This window comes from Nomascus leucogenys, chromosome X, assembly GCF_006542625.1.
Source record: "Nomascus leucogenys isolate Asia chromosome X, Asia_NLE_v1, whole genome shotgun sequence".
Lineage (NCBI taxonomy): Eukaryota > Metazoa > Chordata > Mammalia > Primates > Hylobatidae > Nomascus > Nomascus leucogenys.
In genome coordinates, this window is record NC_044406.1 from 88,419,622 (window position 1) to 88,429,799 (window position 10,178).

At 41.6% G+C, this 10,178-nt stretch overlaps 1 pseudogene; it reads right to left on the reverse strand.

Moving 5' to 3' along the window:
• Positions 1 to 1,286: 1,286 nt before the first annotated feature.
• LOC115833498 lies at positions 1,287 to 1,420 on the reverse strand (annotated as a pseudogene).
• Between the last annotated feature and the right edge of the window lie 8,758 nt (positions 1,421 to 10,178).

Genomic DNA, 10,178 nt, shown 5'->3' on the forward strand with positions numbered 1-10,178 from the left:
TGAGCCGAGATCATGCCACTGCACTCCAGCCTGGGCAACAGAGAGACTCCACCTCAAAAAGGAAAAAGAAAATTAAGGCATCCCCTTTCATCCTACAGAGCAAGTCATGAAGTTGTGACCTTATGGGAGGTGTGGTTATGTTATTCTGCTATGGATTTCATGGTCTTTCAATAGGGACCACCTGTGAGAAGGTAAAAGGCTATGCAGACCACCTACCTGGTACATGTCATAGGAAACCTATTTCATAACAAATGGGGAAAGCTGGGCACAGTGGCTCACGCCTGTAATCCCAGCACTTTGGGAGGCCGAGGCGGGCGGATCACCTGAGGTCGGGAGTTTGAGACCAGCCTGACCAACATGGAGAAACCCCATCTCTACTGAAAATACAAAATGAGCCGGGCATGGTGGTGCATGCCTGTAATCCCAGCTACTCAGGAAGGCTGAGGCAGGAGAATCGCTTGAACCTGGGAGGCAGAGGTTGTGGTGAGCCGAGATTGCGCCATTGCACTCCAGCCTGGGCAACAAGAGCGAAACTCTGTCTCGAAAAAAAAAAAAGGGAAAATGATGCTTCTTTGGATAAGACACCAAGTAAAAGCAAAACAGAAACAAAGTAACACTAATATTCTTAGAGACCAGCCCATTAATTACCTTGAGGAAATAATAGACCGCTTGGGGTTCTCAGACCACATTCTGAGAACCACTGAAGAGTACATGATGATCTGCACTATAACTGGTGGCCTAATTAGTGGTCAACCCAGAATTTCCAGAGTATTCAGGAGTCACAATCCAAAAAACGTAATATCTATTGCCCAATGTCTTACCAGGTTTACGCATTTATTCCTTATCCCTTGTAGGCATGTGAATTGGTGACCCCTGGTGCACTCACCACCCAGAGACCTTTATAGTTTAAGCAAAAAACTACAAGAATCTATGTATTAGGATGTAAGGAATGAGATAGAAAACAACAGAATTTCTTAGGCCTTAACAGACAATAAAGAAGGCCGCCCCTTTGTGGGAATCAAGTATTGGATCTCAGCTCAGTTCCAAGATAAAGTAAAAAATCCAGTATTCTGGTGGGGCACAGTGGCTCATGCCTGTAATCCCAGCACTTTGGGAGGCTGAGGTGAGTGAATCACCTGAGGTCAGGAGTTCAAGACCAGCCTGGCCAACATGGTGAAATCCCATCTCTACTAAAAATACAAAAATTAGCCAGGCATGGTGGTGGGTGCCTGTAATCCCAGCTACTTGGGAGGCTGAGGCAAGAGAATTGGTTGAACCCGGGAGGTGGAGGTTGCAGTGGGACGAGATCGTGCCACTGCATTCCAGCCTGGGCAACAGAGCAAGACTCCATCTCGAAAAAAATAAAAATAAAAAATCCAGTATTCTACACTTGATCTTAACCAAAAGGTCGAGAAGCGATAAAAAAAAATCCAGTATTCTATTTTGCCTCTAGAGCCAAGTAAAGATAAAGCATATCCATCTCAAACCAATAGCCAACATTATGATAAATGAGAAAAAGGAAGTTAGTAAAAATGTGGTAGTTAATAAAATGGGCTTTTGGTTTCAGACCAACCTGGGTTTAAAATCTCAGTTTATGTGTGTGTGAAGTGGCTCACACCTGTAATCCCAGCACTTTGGGAGGCCCAGGTGGGAGGATCCTCTGAGCCCAGGAGTTCAAGACCAGCCTGGGCAACATAGTGAGACCCTGTCTCTATTTTTATTAGAAAAATATAAAAATCCCAGCTCAGGAATATATAGGCATGTGACTTTGAGCAAATTACATAATAAATTAAAACCTAATAATAATAGTTCCTACTTTTGGGGGTTGCCGTATTGAATGAATGAGATTATGTAGGCAAAACATTTAGAATGGCACTTGATACATGATAAAACCTCCATAGTTTTTTTTTTTTTTTTGAGACACAGCCTCACTCTGTCACCCAGGCTGGAGAATGGTGGCATGATCTCGACTCACTGTAACCTCTGCCTCCCAGATTCGAGCGATTCTTCTGCCTCAGCCTCCCAAGTAGTTGGGATTACAGACGCCCACCACCACGCCCAGTTAATTTGTGTGTGTGTGTGTGTGTGTGTATTTTTAGTAGAGATGGAGTTTTACCATGTTGGACAGGGTGGTCTGAAACTCCTGACCTCAGGTGATCCGCCTGCCTCAGCCTCCCAAAGTGCTGGGATTAAAGGTGTGAGCCACTGCGCCTGGCCAAGCCCTCTGTAAGTTATAGCTTTCTTCTAACTAAAAGCATTCTCACTGGAGTCAAGGATAAAGCTAGGCTGCTGCCATTTACAAGTGCTTAATAGTGTTCTGAATAACCAGTATCATCCTTAGATCTGGGCAAGAGGGGCTTCTGCCCTAGGGCGCATGCTTTAAAGGATATCTCATATTGTAAATACTCAAATTTATTAAAAAAGACACAGGCACTTGTGTCACTTGGGATCTAGTACTTAGTGTTAGTACAGCACACCACATAAGCCTCCACTCTCATGATTAACATCATTCAAACTTAAGGGGAATACTTCCTATCTCTCAATCTATATACTTGGAACAAAAGGCAAATCCATCTACAAGCCATGAAGTTTTGTGAGTTATGCTGCTGCTGCTATCAGATACTGCTTAGAAGTACAAGGAAAATCTGAGTAGCAGATGTGCTTAGTGAGAGAAAAGAAATTAACTTGTCAAATCCTTTCTGTCTCAAGAGCAATAGATTCTTCCATAACAATGATTGTTTCCCAGTAGTAACAAGCATAGGTTTTCTTGCTTCTCTTTGTGTTCCAATTCATGGTTCCTTGATTTGTGGTAAGTAGGCCTCCAATTGTACTCTTGGCCCAGGCCAAGTAAATGTTAAAAGCTGACTTGTAGCTAATACCATAAGATTTGAAAAAGAAATTAGAAATAACTATTGGAAGAGATACAGAAATTACCATTATTTCCAGTTAATTTGTTTGTCTATCAAGAGAACACCCAAAGGAATCAATTGAAATACTCATAAATTTAAGAAGAGAGTTCAGAAAAGTGGCCAAATAACAATCAATAGTTTTCCTGTAAGCCAGCAACAACCAGCTAGAAGATATAATGGAATAAAAATGCATTAGTGATGACAAAAATAGCATAAAACTCCTAAGAATAACTCTTTTGAACTCTTGGGCTCAAGAGATCCTCCCGCCTCCGCCTCCCAAGTAGCTGGGACTATGAGCACATGCCCACACACACAGCTAATTTTTTTTTTAATTTTATTGTAGAGACGGGGTCTCATTATGTTGCCAGACTGGTCTGGAACTCCTGGGCTCAAGTGGTCCTCCTGCCTTGGCCTCCTAAAGTGTTGGAATTATAGGCGTGAGCCACCACACCCAGCCAGGAATAACTCTTTAAAAAATGCATAGAGACTGGGTGCAGTGGCTCTTACAAGTGCCGAATCTTATGTCTGTCTGTATTTATATGTATTGTGTGTGTGTGTGTGTGTGTGTGGTGTGTGTGTGTGTGTGAGATGTTTATATATAAAAGAGCTCTGATTGCCGGGCATGGTGGCTCATGCCTGTAATCCCTGCACTTTGGGAGGCCAAGGTGTGGGGGAATCACCTGAGGTCAGGAGTTTGAGACCAGCCTGGCCAACATGGTGAAACCCATCTCTACTAAAAATACAAAAATTAGCCAGGCATGGTGGCGCACGCTTGTAATCCCAGCTACTCAGGAGGCTGAGGCAGGAGAATCGCTTGAACCAGGGAGGTGGAGGTTGCAGTGAGCCAAGATCGTGCCACTGCACTCCAGCCTGGGTGACAAGAGTGAAACTCCGTCTCAAAAAACAAACAAACAAAAAACAAACAAATAAAAAAGACCCCCTTTGATTAATTGGCTTAGAAAAATAAGCACTTAAATCAAACATTTTGTCAGAAAAATAGAAACTTTAATGCTTTTTTGTTCACAAGACTTTAGTAATCTTTTGGAAATAAAAGCAGTTTTAAAGATTATTGGTAAAATAAAATGTCTTGAAAATGTAGACATTTGTTCTAAATTAAGGTCAGATATCAGATTTGCTAAATGCTTTAAGGTCAAACTTTCTTTGACTTTTGAAAATTGTTCGATTTACCTACTTTGGAGCATTGGATTATAGATAAGGCCTGGGGACATATGGAGAGCTATGCCAGCTAGCTATGCTAAAAAGAGTCAGACCTTATCTTCATTTCCGTCTGTCCTAGGGTCCTCCCCTAGTACCTAATTAAAATTACTTACTTATCAGGTTTTTCACTAAAAATAAAAGTTGCTAAGAGTTAACATTGTAACATGTAATTGAGAACACTGGAGAAACAGTTTTACATACATGTAAAAGCATTGGGAATATGGCTTTTGTTAAAGGGAATGTAATTTTGTCTAGTTCAGAGGGTTTTAAAGATTTTTTTTTTTTTTTTTGAGACGGAGTCTCCCTCTGTTGCCAGGCTGGAGTGCAGTGGTGTGATCTCGGCTCACTGCAACCTCCGCCTCCCGGGTTCAAGCGATTCTCCTGCCTCAGCCTCCCGAGTAGCTGGGACGACAGGCATGTGCCGCCATGCCCAGCTAATTTTTGTATTTTTAGTAGAGACAGGGTTTCACCATGTTGGCCAGGATGGTCTAGATCTCTCGACCTTGTGATCCACCTACCTCGGCCTCCCAAAGTGCTGGGATTACAGGCGTGAGCCACCGCGCCCGGCCTTAAGGATTGTTTTAACCTAAAACAGTAACAGAACAAAACCGAAGATTTAAGAAAAGTGAAAAGGGTTTGTAAAGGGTCAGTCTTATAAAAAAAAAAATTCTGTGGATATAAACAAGTTGGCTAAGATTTAAAAGAAATTATTTAGCTTTTTTCCATAGGTTAAAACATTGAAATGATACTGTTGTGGGGCCAGAATCCAGGCCCATCAATTTTCTTAGAACAGGATTTTCTTAGAAAATGGATCTGTTTGATGGAAAATTGTAGGGCATTCTAAAAAGTTCATGAAAACCTTACCTTATGGTCAAACTAATTAAACTGAATAGAGATATAAAATGTTATTTAAAAAACTAGCCTTAACATTAAAGATGCACTAATGCAAACATGACATTTAGTTTTCTCCTTTGAAGACGATTTTTATGTAATGTTAAAAGATAATGAAAGGGTTTTATTTCTTCCTTTGAGTAAATTGCAGGGAAAAAAGGGAGGAGAGAGAAGAGACAAATTTAGTTAGCCTCATGCTATCTTTATTGGGTCTTGTTTGGAAAGCTAAGTCTCCTCCATCAGAGCAAAGGTTTTCTTTTCTTTTCTTTTTTTTTTTTTTCGAGACGGAGTCTCCCTCTGTCGCCCAGACTGGAGTGTGGTGGCACGATCTCGGCTCACTGCAACCTCCACCTCCGAGTTCAAGCAATTCTCCTGCCTCATCCTCCCGAGTAGCTGGGATTACAGGCGTGCACCACCACGCCCAGCTAATTTTTTGTATTTTTAGTAGAGACAGGGTTTCGCCATGTTAGCCAGGCTGGTCTCGAACTCCCAACCTCAGGAGATCCAACTGCCTCGGCCACCCAAAGTGCTAGGATTACAGGTATGAGCCACCGCGCCTGGCCAAAGTTTTTTTTTTTTAAACAATTTTTTGGAGTTATCATTTTGGTCAAATTAATGACATAGTAACCTGGGATTCTATTTTGTGATATCCAGTGCTTTAAATCTTTGATATTTAAAGGCCAGGCGTGGTGGTGCATGCTTGTAATCCCACCTACTTGGGGGGCTGAGGTAGGAGAATTGCTTGAACCTGGGAGGTGGAGGTTGCGGTGAGCCGAGATGGTGCCATTGCACTCCAGCCTGGGCAACAAGAGTGAAACTCCGTCTCAAAAAAAAAAAAAAAACTTTGATATTTGACAAACTTTCCAAAATCAAATTATAAATTATGTCTCTTTCTAACCTAATATTTTAGATATTAGGTCCTCTAAAGTCCAAAAATGACATTTGGCTTATTTGGCACAAAAACCATACAGGAAGCATTGTCAAATATGAAACGGTGTTTGGCTTTCTTTGGTCAGTATTTGTGTAAATGTGTCATTGGTATATGTTCCAAAATTATGTAAAACTGCTATAATTCTTTTTCTTTCTCTTTCTTTCTTTCTTTCTTTCTTTCTTTCTTTCTTTCTTTCTTTTTTTGAGGCAGAGTCTGGCTCTGTCACCAGGCTGGAGTGCAGTAGCCCGATCTTGGCTCACTGCAAACTCTGCCTCCCGGGTTCAAGCGATTCTCCTGCCTCAGCCTCCCAAGTAGCTGGGACTACAGGTACGTGCCGCCATGCCTAGCTAATTTTTGTATTTTTAGTAGAGACAGGGTTTCACCATGTTGGCCAAGATGGTCTCAATCTCCTGACCTCGTGATCTGCCCACCTTGTCCTCCCAAAGTGTTGGAATTATAGGCATGAGCCACTGCACCCAGCCAAAAACTGCTATAATTCTAATATGACTTAGTATATGTTATCAGTAATAATTATAATTATTACGTTAAATGATTGTGTGCCACAGAGGTAAATTTCCTTGTTAATTGTGCCTTTAACTGTGGCTGCCCTAACATATTTTTGTCATCCACAGACAATTGTTGTCTCACTTTGGTCCTCTTTAAAAGATGATTTTATAATCAGCTATAAAATTTAACAGGTGCTCCTAAATGTGAGTTTCTGATTAATTACTCTGGGAGATTGTAAAATTAGAATTGAAAAATACTTTCAAATAGAAGAGTGAATGGTGTTTGGTTTTCTTTGGACTGTATTTGTATAAATATGTTATTGGTATGTGTTCCAAAATTACGGGAAACTTCCATAATGTTGATATAATTTAGTGTACATTATCAATAATCATAATTGTTATGTAAAATTGTTGTATGCCACAGAAGTAACCAAAATTCCTAGTCAATTGTAGCTTTAATAGTGGCTATAGACTTTTGTCATCCACAGACATTTTGTCTTCCTTTGGTCCTTTTCAAAAGGCAGTTTATAATCAGATATAGGACTCTGAGTGCAGGTCTCAGATAACTTTAAAAATTGAGCTATTGGAATAGAGGAAAAACCAATCTTCTAGGACTCTCATGGAGAGCTAATGTATTAAACATTACTAGACCCTTTGTTTTCAGAGTCAAGAGAACTTATTTCTTTAGAGCTATTTGCAACTGTTAACGAGTGAGTAAAATGTACTGCTGTGGACAAAATTTGGAGCATATTTGTTCCTCTCTACCTGATTTCTCCAGAATTTGGAAACTATTTGTGAGTATTCTCAATTTATGGCAGTATAGTTAATTGCATAAATTCAATAAGAATTTGTTTTCTTTTGTAACAGGACACAATAGGAGAAATTGGTTATTTTACCAAGGCTTTGACTGGAATGGCATGCTTCCTTTAAACAATCAAAGTTGACTTATAGAGCAAATTAAAGCCCATTGAGGCATCTGGCCTCATACCTTGTCCACACGGAGTCCCTGTGCAAGGTTCCTGTCCTTTGGTAAGTAAAGAATGTCACTTTTTAACAGGCCCAGGAACCCCAAGTTATCTTGGGACCTCAAGAGGAGAGGAATTTGCCCAACTCATAGGTATTTGAGGGTGCAAACCCATGGCTGGGCTTGGCTTTTAAAACGTCTTATCTGAGATTCTTCATGGAACAGAGTTCTAGCAAAGCCAATTAAAAAAGCCTAAGTGAAAAATATTCTTGCTGCACTTTATGCAAATAATCAGGCCACATACAGTAAGACTAAAGCTTATTTTGTAAACAAATCAGTTCTATCATGTTGTTTTTAATAAAAATGGGGACTGGAGAGAGAAAAATTATGCTTCAAAACAAAAACTATGGTACACTGTTGTTAGCTGTTCTTGAGTTTTTTTCTGCAGTTTAGACTAAATTCTAAATTGTTTGTGGGTTAGAAGTCCCCAAACTAACACTTTCAAATCTTTGCTTTTAAAATTGGGAATTGTACTCCTCATCCTAGGACTCATTATTTACCTTATAAGGTAAAATAGGCTGTTCACTTAAACACTGTAGTAAAACTATAGATGAGAGTACTAATGTTTTTGCCATACAAGCCTTGGAAGCTCAACCAGGCCTGCATGAGTATGCTCAGACAATTAATTGTAAAGCAGTTCCACTCTTCTCACCTTGGGGTTCACTCCCATTCCCACTACATCCCCTGTCAGCAGGAAGAAGCCAGAGTGATTGATGACCTTTTCCCATCTTCATAGCCTATACCTTAAGATTAAAGTATTATAAAACCCAAAGGGAGGGATTGAAACAGTCTTTGTAAAATTATGACTGAGAGAGTGAAAGAGATCTAACTTAGCCGACTCCATCTTGCTTCTAACCTCCAAGCTGTTCTTGTTCATTCCTGGGCGTAGGCCGAACTAACTTCGGGAGAAACGTAGTTTATAGTTTACAGTTTATAGTTTAAACAAATATGGTAACAGCCCTTTCCCAAAGCAGACCTCCTTCCCGCCTGGCGACTAACATTAGCCACAAGATTAGAAATTGTGGTTTAGAAGTCATGCAGCTGGGGGCTACAAGATTCTGAGCCTCCCTAAACTGCTCCAAAGATCAGTGTTTGAGATATTTTGCAGACCCTGCACTTGATAAATCAGCTGGCACCACCCAGATCAATAAACTGGCTCATGTGATCTTGTGGCTCCCACCCAGGAACTGACTCAGCACAAGAAAACAGCTTTGACTCCCTATGATTTCATCCTTGACCAATCAGCACTCCTGGCTCACTGGCTTTCCCCGACCTACCAAGTTATCCTTAAAAACTCTGCTCCCCGGCCAGGCATGGTGGCTCACACCTGTAATCCCAGCACTTTGGGAGGCCGAGGCAGGCAAATCACCTGAGGTCAGGAGTTCAAGACCAGCCTGGCCAACATGGTGAAACACTGTCTCTACTAAAAATACAAAAATTATCCAGGTGTGGTGGCATATGCCTGTAATCCCAGCTACTGGGGAGGCTGAGGCAGGAGAATCACTTGAACCCAGGAGATGGAGGTTGCAGCAAGCCTAGATTGCACCACTGCACTCCAGCCTGGGTGACAGAGCAAGACTTTGTCTCAAAAAAACACAAACAAACCAAGCAAACAAAAAACTTTGCTCCCCGAATGGTCAGGGAGACTGATTTGAGTAATAAAACTCTAGTCTCCCGCATGTGGGCTCTGCGTGAATTACTCTTTCTCTGTTGCAATTCCCGTCTTGATGCATGGGCTCTGTCTAGGCAGCGGGCAAGGTGAACCCCTTGGGAGGTTACAGTTTCACCATGTTGGTCAGGCAGGTCTTGAACTCCTGACTTCAGGTGATCTGCCTGCCTCGGCCTCCCAAAGTGCTGAGATTACAGGCGTGAGCCACTACGCCTGGCCATGCATCACATTTTTATTTGTAAAAGTAAAAACCATGGAAACAACATCAATATCTAGCAATAGGATGCAAAATGAATGAGAACTATAGTAGTACATTCAAGTGATGCTAAAGTTTTATACAATCATTAAAAATCATTGTTTAGGGCTGAGCATGGTGGCTCATGCCTGTAATCCCAGTGCTTTGGCAGGCCGAGGCAGGAGGATCGCTGGAGCCCAGGAGTTCAAGACCAGCCTGATTGACATAAGGTAGCCCCATGTCTACAGAAAATAAAAAATAAATTACCCGGGCGTGGTGACACGTGCCTGTAGTCCCAGCTACTTGAGAGACTTGTAGTCCCAGCTACAAGAGAGAGCCTCTCACTTGAGCCCACGAGGTTGAGGCTGCAGAGGGAGACCCTCTGCAGGGTCTCAAAAAAAAAAAAAAAATCATGTAGGGCTGGGCTCCATGGCTCATGCTTGTAATCTCAACACTTTAGGAGGCCGAGGCGGAAGGATCCCTTGAATCCAGGAGTTAGAGATCAGCCTGGACAACATCACAAGGCTCTGACTCCACAAAAAATAAAAAAATTAGCCAGGCATGGCAGCATGTGCCTGTGATCCCAGCTACTCCGGAGGCTGAGATGGAGGATCACTTGAGTGAGACCTTGTCTCTAAACAAAACAAAACTCTGTGTGTGTGTGTGTGTGTGTGCACTTACAGTGCTAAACAACTTTAAGTACCACACTAATAGTGAAAAATATTACAGGAGAGGCAGCAGAGCAATTGTTAAGAACCTGGGCTCTAGAAATGACTGCCTGGGTTTGAGGGCTGG